Consider the following 12,002-nt stretch of genomic DNA (forward strand, 5'->3'; position numbering starts at 1 on the left):
CCTATCTACACATATGTGTGTGCATATGTGTATATATATATGTATATATACAGACTAAAATTTTGTACCTTGTGAATAATAAATAAAATACTAAAACCTGACATATATGACAACAAACTTTTACAACTTAAACCAACAAAATTTGGTTTTGCAGGGGAAAAATATTTAATTACTGACACTATTTAAAAATTCTGAAGTATGGAGATGGTAATAAAAATAGAACCAGCTTTTACTTGGTTTTATTCTTGTAATAAAACTCTTCATGGGCAATGCCCCCCAGTATTGCCTGCACTGGATGTGGGCCACTCCCTCTGCCCCGCCTGTGGAAGGCCACTGTTACATTCTAAATTCCTTAGCTAAAAAGGTCCTAATCATTATTGGCTTTGTGACCTCCAAAAACCACCATTATTTCCCTTGCTTTCCTCCCTCCTTCCTCCCCGCTCTTTCTTTCCTTTTCTTTCTTATACAATTGTTAAAGATTGCTTTCCATTTATAGTTATTACAAAGTACTGGCTATATTCCCCATGTTGCGCAATACATCCTTGAGCTCATCTTACACCTGAGACATTGTACCTCCAACTCCTCCAACTCTGTATTGCCCCTTCCCCTCTCCACTCCTCGCTGGTAACCAGTAGATTGTTCTATCTGTGAGCCCCTATTTTTGTTATATTCTCTACTTTGTGGTATTTTAAGGTTCTATAAGTGATATCATACAGTATTTTTCTTCTTATTTTATTAAGTATTATACCTTACATGTTACAGCAAATGGCATTATTTCATTCCTTTTATGGCTGAGCAGCATTCCATAGGTCTTCCTTGGTGGCTCCAGGGCGAAGAATCCGCCTGTCAAGAAGGACATATGGGTTCAATCCCTAGGTAAGGAAGATCCCTTGGAAAAGGAAATGGCAACCCACTGGAGTGTTCTTGCCTGGAAAATTCCATGGACAGAGGAGCCTGGAAGGGTAGGGTCCATAGGGTCGCAAAAAGTGGGACATGACTTAGTGACTGAACAATGAGTGTCCCATAGTATATACATAGGGATTCCGGGATGGCTCAGACGGTAAAGTGTCTGCCCAAAATGTGGGAGACCCTGGTTCGATCCCTGGGTTGGGAAGATCCCCTGGAGAAGGAAATGGCAACCCACTCCAGTACTCTTGCCTAGAAAATTCCATGGGTGGAGGAGCCCGGTGGGGTACAGTGCATGGGGTCGCAAAGAGTCGGACACGAGTGAGTGACTTCCCTTAATGATTTCCCTTAGTGACTGAACAACAACGACTGTCCCATAGTATATATATACCACATCTTTATCCATTCATCTGTCTATCATCTGATGGACATTTAAGTTGCTTCTATGTCTTGGTGAATGGTGTGCTTCAAGGAACATTGGGGTACATGTGTCTTTTTAATTAACATTGTGCTTTTTTTTTTTAATATACAAGAATGACACTGCTAGGTCATGTGTTGTTACATTTTTCATTTTTTGAGAAATCTCCTGCCGGGGTCCAGCCCCGGCTGATCCAGGGAGTTCGAAGTGGGGACGGCATTGGCGAGGATCAGGATACAATAGCTTCAGTTAGATATTAATTAGAGATATAAAGAGTAATAGAATGAGGATAGCTCAGTAGGAAAATTCAGTGGAGAAAAGAGGCTGAGTAGCTTGGTTTATTCGGGAGACCAATAAAATTTCAAGACAAGAAGTTTGCACCACTTATGTAGGCCACAGGCATCCTTCCGTTCTCTCGAAGGAGAGGAGACACTGAGGCCTCCCCCGTCGGATCTTAGAAGCCCAGGCATAATTAGTAAGCATGGCGGGTTCCGCACTCCTGATGGAGACTCAGCCAGAGTTTGAGAGAGAGAGAGAGAGAGAGAGAGAGAGAGAGAGAGAGACATGGGGAGACCAGTCTTTTGAGGAACTTATCCCAATTCTTTATTTTCCATGGTCTACTTTTATACACTGAGATGTTATGCAAAAGTCACACGGGGTCAGCAGTCCTGACTTTTATCAAAGTCAAGTGCTTCATACAAATGTATACAGAGGTCTTAGGGATGTTACATCATCTTCTGGCCAGAGGGCCTGCTGACAATTTATGACCCTCTCCTTGTGACAGTGGTCAGTCAACCAGGACACTCATTTCTCCAGGGGTGATTATTCTTAAAACAGACGCCACCCAAATAGTTACATTCCTATAGGGTGAGGGTGTAGTGGGTTTTAGTTAAGGAAAGAATTTACTTAGCCTAATGTCTAACGTGATTAATATCAAAGGTTAATACTTATTTCTATATATTCATTAATGTGTGTAAGGGCAGGGGATGTGGAGACTTAGCAACAAACATTGACTCAACAAATGAAAAACCCTTCACCAATACAATTTCTAATCAGCCCACTATACTTATACTAATAATTTTCTAACTTCTCTAAAGAACCTGTTTTTAGAAGGTTTAAAGCATCTCGTGTCTCTCACGGTTGGGAGGCTGTGAGCAATCACATGTGGCCAGACAAGCCTGTCAGGCAGGCTAGAGAACCTTCAGAGGAGTTTGTAGGTTGAAACACTCCTATCACACCCAGGAATTTTTATTAACTGGAGCTCTAAGTTAACTCCTTCTCCGAAAGAGGTGGTGGGGGACAGCCCCCCGTAAAGTCAGAGGTGTAGGTGAGAGCACAAAGTAGTAAAGTAGGCAGGCTCTGGTTATGGGGGTAGATGCTCGAGGATCTCCAGGGGGACTCCTCAGGCTTGATCCCGCCCTTGCGTATGTCGAGCCTCCTTCCTCATGACCTTTGCCACGGGTGGAGTGCCTCACGCTGGCCCCCAACAATCTCCATACTGAAAACCACAAATATTTTACTCCTAAGAACTACCTTTTAGCAAGCAAGTTTGAGTTTTTGAGGCTGCTAGTTGCTGACATCATAACTTGAGGTGTAATAAACACTACTGTGAGGTAGGTGCCAAAGGGGCAACTACTTTGTATGCCTTTTTTAGCAAATAGCACTGCCACCCCTCGCATGACACAGCTCCCCAGCTAAGCTCCCAACTCTGCAGTCACACACAGAAACACAAAGTCCTCTTCCTCTTCTCCCATGGGAAGTGTATCTTTCGGGCTCAGTCTGGACCCAGTCCTTCCTCCTGTTTTCTGGCTAACTGGACCTTCTGGTCCCATCTCCAACTCCACAGGATGCATCTCCGTCCCTCTTCACACATTTATCCCTTCCCTGTCCTCTCTGCCCCACACCCCCCCCTCCACTGCTTATCAGAGAGCTCAGAGACAGATAATTCCACATTAGGTTGATTTTATTTAAAGTTCATTATTAATGTGTGCTGTTGGTATAAGATTCAACGTCTGTACTGTTGGCCATTTCTCAGCGGCAAGACCCTTGAAGATTTCTGAGGTCTCTAGCCATGCTCTGAAGTCACTGGCTGCCCACTGGTCTAGCTGTCCCCCTGGCAGGGGTCCTCACGATCCCTGGGATCTCCTCCAGTTATTCTGATTCAGCTCTTCATTCACCTTGGAACACTGGCTACAGATTTTTGAGCCTTTGATTTTCTTCAGTTTCTTTAGGTGGGTGTTTCTGAGAAGATTCCTTGGTCAGCTTTGGTTGAATTGCTTATTTACCCTCACGGTTACCCAGGCCACCTGGAGAAAACAAGAGAGTGAGTACAGAATGGCATTGGTTTGAGGAAGAGGGTGAAGATGGATGGGAATGATGGCTTCAGGAGAAGGGGTGTGGGCAGAGAAGAAGTATATGCCAGGCAAAGACAGGGGAGGGGCTCTTATGGGGAGGTGTCAATGGGCAAGAGGAGCTTGGGTGGGTTCAGGTCACCTTGACACATCTTTTGGACCTTAGCTGATAGGGCGTTTTCATCTTTTCCTCCTGGGTATCCGGAGTCCACTGTTCCATAACTGCTCTAGAGCCTTGTGGCTTCCCAGTCAGCTTAGTCGTTTTGGAGACTCCCAGTGGTCTGCTCCAGAGCCCCCAAGCACCCTTATACATACCCCTACCCAGGGGGGCATATCCTTATGCTTTATGAGGTCAGCATGTCACTTCCCCAGGCAATGGTGGTCCTGGGTGAAACTTGACATCACAAAGCCCCATCCTGACATTAGGAAAGGATGCGGAGCAACTCAGATGATTTTGTGGGAGAAATGAGGCATTTTTAATGCCCCTTAAGAGCCCTTCAAACTCACCTCATCCTCATCTCTCTCAGACAACTCTCATGGGTTATAGGACAGGGAGCATGCATCCCCTCCAAACCTTGCCTCACAGCCACAGTATTCAGGCTTTCATTCTGTTCTCTCTCACCTTTCACCATTATCTAGTTTTTAATATCTCGCTTAAAATCCCTCCATGATAATTAGGCTGTATCGAAGTGTTTGCAGAAATCAGAATCATTCCACTTTCCTCCTACAAGGTTGTCTTAAAGCACATTGAAGACCATTTAATTCTGGGCCATCTTCCAGAAACCTTTTCCATCCCACCTCCTTTTCTCAGTGTTCACACAGCTCTCCTCAGTTTTCTAGTTTCCAGTCTGAAAACCTAGTCTTCACGCCGTGAGACTGCACTGAATACACTTGCCCTTCCTCCACTTGGAGCTGCCTTGTTTCAAGACTAGGATTCATGGTCACATCACTAGGTGTAGCTACCCAGGCTTTGGTTTTAAGAGGGTTATGGGGATGAAGCAGATAAATGCATACTTCAGGTTGGGCTGGATGATCCCAAGATGGAAATGACCACCTGCGACTGACTAGTATTCCCAGGAAAGGGGTGGAGCTTTCCCAGAGGTGTGTGAGCCTGGTGTGCAAAGGTCTTATCAACATGTGCCCTCACACATCTCTTTCCTCATCTTGTTTTCCTGCTGGCATCTCCATTGGAGCTAACCTCACAGTCGAGACCACTATGGAATTCATTTCCGTGAAGAGCTACCACAAGTTTCCAGCTTCTTGGAGGAAACACTGAGTAATCACGTCCTGTCCATCCAGTTCCCACGGTCTCTCATTGAGGTGGTTGGTACTGGAGGAAAGAGGAACGAGTTGTGTGCTTCACCGCAGTCCTTGTGTTATGAATTGACAAGCAGGGTCATCCAGCCTAAGGTGTGCCCCTGGGGACACAGGAAGCTTCATGGGGCTTCCTGTGTTTCCTGTGAAGTGCTTACTTTGTGGTGTCCACGGGTTGCTTATTCACCCAGGATGCATCACACTGCTTAAAATTTTACGAGGTAGAACAAACCCAAAAGAGCTCTTAAAAAATTTTTAGAAGAACCTAAAACATGATAGGAAAATGTGAAACAGACACGAGCAAACATTTATAAGAAAGATGTAGCACTGGCCATTCACTTTATTAAGAGATGTTTAAAAGATATGAGCAGCCAATTGACAAGAAAAATATGGGACTAGACCCTAACCACATTAAAAATATATTTAATCTCACTACGGTAAGAACAATCAATCATATTAAAATTCCCATGACAAACCAAACTGACCCAGAAGTGGCACAGATTTTAGAGACTGCAGACAGAGACATTAAAATACTTGGAATAGTTGTGTTTTGTATATTATAAAATTAAGTAGAGATATGGAAATGATAAAATAGATGCATTTTCATCTTATAGACATGAAATCTATAGTTAGATGACAAACACAGTAGATAGAATAAATGACTGATTAGACAGGGCAGCTGGAGAAAATTGTGCACTTGAAGAGGTAGCAATAGAAAGTGTCCAGAACGAAGCACAGACTACACTAATACATACAAAGTACGACACAGCATAATCTATTGATTTTTGTCCCCCTATGAGTCCAGCATTGGTTAAACATTTGAAAATCAATCAGTGTAATTCAACTTACTAAAGAACTAAAAATGAAACACAGTAGGGTCATTTCGATAGATGCTGAAAAACAATTTGATAAAATCAAACATCTATCCCTGGGTTGGGAAATCCCCTGGAGAAGAAATAGGCTACCCACTCCACTATTCTTGGGCTTCCCTGGTGTCTCAGCTGGTAAAGGATCTGCCTGGCAGGCAGGACACCTGGGTTCCATCCCTGGGTTGGGAAGATCCCCTGGAGGAAGGCATTCCAACCCACTACAGTATTCTTGCCTGGAGAATCCCTAAGGCCAGAGGAGCCTGTTTGGCTTACACTACATGGGGTTGCAAAGAGCTGGACACAACTGAGCGACTGAGCACATACTGTGAAAAAACTCTTAGCAAACTAAAATTAGAAAACTCCCTTATCCTGATGAAGGTAATAAACTGTATAACTACCATCACCCTTTATGTTAGAACACTGAGTGTTTTACTTCTAAGATCAGAATCAGCAAAAGTTGTCCCCTCTCATTATATTGAACTTCTGTCCATGAAGTCCTATAAGACAATGATAATGAAGTTATTCAGTTTGGAAAAGAAGAATTAAACTTTTTATTTGTCAGTGACATTTACGTAGAATACCCAATGAAATCTACAGCAACAACAGAATAAATAAAACTAAGAATTAATTTAAGCAATCTTGCAAGATATACAGATGATATATAAAATTTAATTAGTTGCTTTTTTATATGGTAGGATGGATAATTGAAAATTAAATTTAAAACATAACAGTAACATTGGAGTATGAGAAACTTAAGAAACTGACAAAATATATGAAAGGCACAATGCCAAATAATGGACAAAAAATTTGAACATGAAATTCACTAAACGATATACAGATGGCAATTAAGCATGCAGGCCACACCAAAAGGATGGTTCTAATGAGAGAACAGATAACAAGTGTGATAAGGATGTGAAAAAAGTTGAACTTTCATGTACTGCTTCTGGGAATACAAAATGGGACAGCCCTGGTGGAAAACACTTTGAAAGTTGCTTAAAAAGTTAAACATTGGGTTACCATATGACCCAGCAATCCCACTCCTACATTTACACCAACAAGAATGGGAAAAAAAGGACGTGTACATGAATGTTCATAGCAATCTTATTTCTAATAGTCAAAAAGTCGAGATGAACAAGATGGCAGAGGGGTAGGTGGATGTGGAATACATCTTGTTCCACACACATCAGGAATACACCTTCAGACACAGAAGTGTTTGCAGAACACCAGCTGAGTGTGGACAGGAGTACCTGATCAGTGGAAAAGAATATATAAAACCACAAATCTCAGTAGGATGAAGGAACTAGGTGGGGAAACAAGAGTGTTAGTAGGACTGGACCTGCCCTCGGTGGGTGGGAGAACTGAAGTAGATGTCCGATCCGACATGGGAGCAACTGTCTGGATCAGAGGAGAAACATTTAAGGCTGAGAGTGAAACAGCTGATCTGTGGCAGCTTAAATTGAATGAGAATAAGACAGTCCTCACCACAGCCAAACACACCACAGACACAGGGACACAGGTCCCCTAGAAGGCACAGCAGCTTGGAGCTGGTGTTTGGGGAAGGTGGAACAATCCCAGGGCGAGGGCTGCTTTTGACTGTGGAGAGACAGATTAATGGGATGTGAGGGAAGAGATCAGGGTGGGAAATGCCTGTGGAGGATTACCAGGCAGAATGGAAGCAAGGCGATACTGCTGAGTCGGTCTAGGGGGTGCAGCCATCATCATAGCCTCTTTCTCCCTACATGTCAGCATTGGCAGCTAAACAGTAGAGAGGCTGGCCATCAAGCACCTGACTCACAGGACTACAGAGTAGGACCCCAGCCAGGTGGCCCCTCTATGTGCCTGGTGCCCTAATAACAGAGAATGACTCAAGGCAAGGGAGCCCTCTAAATGCCTGAAAGAGCAGAACTATGGAGAAAGTCTGGCCAAAGAGTCCTCCTGAGCACCAGCTACAAGACGCTGGAAAAAAGACTGTGATAAGGTCATAACTCCTGCGGCAGAGGCAGTCCGTGTCGCTGAACATTTGGCGCCTCCAGAGTACCCACAAGCCAAGAAGCTGTGCCACCTTCATGCTCAACTCTCACTAGGGCAGAGCTGCCACAGGCAAAAAAGTCTTGCGTCTATGCGGGCAGGGTCGCTTCAGTAGTGCCTGACACTTTGCGACCCTGTAGACTGTGGCCTGCCTGGCTTCTCTGTCAGGGAAGGGGCTTCTACAGGCAAGAATACTGGTGCATATTGGCCAATACTGGTTGACATACCCTTCTAGAGCACTGTATTTCCTGCTGCCCTATCTGCCAACTCCCCTGAGTATCTTGTGCTACCAGAACCCCTGTGACCCAAGCAAACTGCACCTCCACATCTGGCCTCACAGGGGCAAATCCAAGTCCTGCAGGGTAGCCTCAGGAGAAAAAACCCAGGGGATAATCCACATGCAGAGCTGCAACTAAAACCACAATTGAAACCCAGGGGCAGTGTTGCTAAGGAAGAAGACCCTGTAAAAGCTGCAGATTAAGTCTACACCATCAACTAGGCAGACTCTGTGTCTATGGAATATATAAAAGGACATTGAAAGCTCCCAAAAAAGAAAATGCACTAGTTCTGATAGCTGTGAACATTGGAGGCAAGAACACATAGGAATCGGACCAGATTAGAATCTGAGCTGCCCCCAAATCAAGTCCAGAGATCAGCACAGTTTTGGAGGGCATCCAAGAGAGATGAGGTGGACTGTGACACCCAGCAAGGGAAAAGACTCTGATAGAAGTGATGGAAGAAAAACAGGTTTTATTTTTATGGTTTGACTTCCTCTATAGATATATCAATAACCTCAGATATGCAGATGACACCACCCTTATGGCACAAAGTGAAGAGGAACTAAAAAGCCTCTTGATGAAAGTGAACGTGGAGAGTGAAAAAGTTGGCTTAAAGATCAACATGCAGAAAACGAAGATCATGGCATCTGGTCCCATCACTTCATGGGAAATAGATGGGGAAACAATGGAAACTAACAGATTTTATTTTCTTGGGCTCCAAAATCACTGCAGATGGTGATTGTAGCCATGAAATTCAAAGATGCTTGCTCCTTGGAAGAAAAGCTCTGACCAACCTAGATAGCATATTAAAAAGCAGAATCATTACTTTGTCAACAAAGGTCCGTCTAGTCAAAGCTATGGGTTTTCCCAGTAGTCATGTATGGATGTGAGAGTTGGACTATAAAGAAAGCGAGTGCCGAAGAATTGATACCTTTGAACTGTGGTCTTGGAGAAGACTCTTGAGAGTCCTTGGAGAGCAAGGAGATCCAACCAGTCCATTCTAAAGGAAATCAGTCCTGAAGATTCATTGGAAGAACTGATGCTGAAGCTGAAGCTCCAATACTTTGGCCACCTGATGCGAAGAACTGACTCATTGGGAAAAGATCCTGATGCTGGGAAAGATTGAAGGTGGGAGGAGAAGGGATGACAGAGGATGAGATGGTTGGATGGCATCACCGACTCGATGGACATTGAGTTGAGCAAACTCTAGCAGTTATTAATGGACAGGGAAGCCTGCCATACTGTGGTACATGGCATCACAAGAGTCACACACAACTGAGCGACTGAACTGAAACTGATAAGGGGAAAGAATATGAAGAAGAATAGATATCTATATCTGTACCAGACCAGCTGAAATGTAAAGGATGCTGATGGAGGCTGGTTCTGACCCTTAAGACTTCAATAAGCTGAAGCTTGAAGTCTGCCACAGGCCCAAGACCCTTAATGAACATGTCTGTAAATTTACAGTGTTAGTCACTCACTCATGTCTGACTCTTTGCAACCTCATGGACCACCAGGCTCCTCTGTCTATGGGATTCTCCAGGCAAGAATACTGGAGTGCATTGCCATGCCCTCCTCTGGGCATCTTCCCCACCTAGGGATTGAACCCAGATCTTCTGCTGTGGGCAGATTGCTTACCATCTGAGCTACCATGGAAGCTTGAACATGCCTGTTCCCATAGATTAAAGCTTCCCCACCTTTGTGGTTTAGAGAGACACTGCTCTGGAAAGCTGCATGGTGGTTCTCCATAGTTCTGCAAGTAATACCACTTTTCCTTCCCATGAGCTTTGGCTGGGTTGTATCTTCTGGCTCAACACCCACCAAGATGTAAACTCACTTTTCTGGTAACATTTCTCCATCCAGAGTCCCAACCACCACTAGATACTAATTCTACAGTCAGTCGTCTGGCTTCCAATACATGGAAATCACCTTATTTTTCTGTGAGCAAATCTACCTAACGGCCAGAAACAGTGTCCCTATTTTATCTTGTGAAGCTAGTAGGTGTCAAGCAAACTCAGCTCTGTGGATCCACTGTCCTCCAGTTCGATGCCTCGTTTTACAGAAAACACTTGCAAGACTTTGAGGTTTTATTTATATCTCATTTCTGAACGCTTTTGATACCTACATTAAATACACAGATTACTCATCAGTGCCACTTCTACTTTGAGGTTAAAAATCCTCCAAGTTTTTTCTAACATACCTATTCCATGCGTTGCATTTAAATCTTTGACCATACGTTGTTTATCTTGTGTCTCATCAGAATTTAGTTAATTACACCGTTTCCCCCTGAATAATGTGGTACTCACCCCATAGGAGATCTTTTCAAAACTGGATTTGACAAGGTAGGGCACAGGTGGGCCTAGGAGAAAGTCCGGGAGCACGACTGCCATCTGGTGGAGCTGTGATTCTAGTTGAGGGCACTGGAAGGAAACATCCAGCCTGAGGACATCCCGCCCACTTGAGGATACAGGCCTAAGAGGCAGTGCCTGAAAACAAGCAAAGAAAATGGCCAAAATGCGCCTGTACGCTGGAGGCTTCTTGACAGAAATGCCCCCTGAGCAGCCAATCCCTGAGCGGTTGGAGGATTACCAGGGCAGAATGGCAGCAGTAAAAAGCGATATCTAGCTGAGTCGGTCTAGGGGGTGCAGCATCCATCATAGGCCTCCTTTCTCCTCCCTACATGTCAGCATTGGCAGCTAAACAGTAGAGAGGCTGGCCATCAACACCTGAACTCACAGGACAACAGAGTAGGACCCCCAGCCCAGGTGGCCCCTCCTATGTGCCTGGTGCCCTAATACACAGAGAATGACTCAAGGCAAGGGAGCCCTCTAAATGCCTGGAAAAGAGCAGAACTATGGAGAAAGTCTGCCAAAGATCCTCCTGAGCACCAGCTAACAAGACGCTGGACAAAAAGACTGTGATTAAGGGTCATAACTCCTGCGGCAGAGGCAGTTCCGTGTCGCTGACATTTGGCGCCTCCAGAGTACCCACAAAGCCAAGAACTGTGGCCACCTTCCATGTCAATTCCTCTACTAGGGCTAGAGCTGCCAAGGCAAAAAAGTCCTTTTGCGTCATAATGCGGGCAGGGTCGCTTCAGTAGTGCCTGACACTTTGGCGACCGCTGTAGACTGTGGCCTTGCCTGGCTTCCTCTCTGTCAGGGAAGGGGCTTCTACAAGGCAAGAATACTGGTGCATATTGGCCAATACTGGTTGACAACCCTTCTAGAGCACTGTATTTCCCTGCTGCCCTATCTGCCACATCCCTGAGTATCTGTGCTACCCAGAACCCCTGTGACCAAGCAACCTTGCACCTCCACATCTGCCTCACAGGGCAAATCCAAGTCCAACGAGTTGTGTGCTTCACCGCAGTCCTTGTGTTATGAATTGACAAGCAGGGTCATCCAGCCTAAGGTGTGCCCCTGGGGACACAGGAAGCTTCATGGGCTTCCTGTGTTTCCTGTGAAGTGCTTACTTTGTGGTGTCCACGGGTTGCTTATTCACCCAGGATGCATCACACTGCTTTAAAATTTTACGAGGTAGAACAACCCAAAAGAGCTCTTAAAAAATTTTAGAAGAACCTAAAACATGATAGGAAAATGTGAAACAGACACGAGCAAACATTTATAAGAAAGATGTAGCACTGGCCATTCACTTTATTAAGAGATGTTTAAAAGATATGAGCAGCCAATTGACAAGAAAAATATGGGACTAGACCCTAACCACATTAAAAATATATTTAATCTCACTACGGTAAGAACAATCAATCATATTAAAATTCCCATGACAAACCAAACTGACCCAGAAGTGGCACAGATTTTAGAGACTGCAGACAGAGACA

The 12,002-nt window shown here is 44.5% G+C and overlaps 1 long non-coding RNA gene across 1 annotated transcript; it reads right to left on the bottom strand.

The window, feature by feature from the left end:
- Positions 1-3,269: 3,269 nt before the first annotated feature.
- Positions 3,270-10,644, bottom strand: LOC101908812 (uncharacterized). Its single transcript, XR_003033468.2, has 2 exons — positions 10,471-10,644; positions 3,270-3,630 (listed from the first exon to the last, which is right to left on the bottom strand). It is a non-coding gene; the product is annotated as an uncharacterized lncRNA (long non-coding RNA).
- Positions 10,645-12,002: the final 1,358 nt, after the last annotated feature.

Source organism: Bos taurus, chromosome X (genome assembly GCF_002263795.3).
Source record: "Bos taurus isolate L1 Dominette 01449 registration number 42190680 breed Hereford chromosome X, ARS-UCD2.0, whole genome shotgun sequence".
Taxonomy (NCBI): Eukaryota; Metazoa; Chordata; class Mammalia; order Artiodactyla; family Bovidae; genus Bos; species Bos taurus.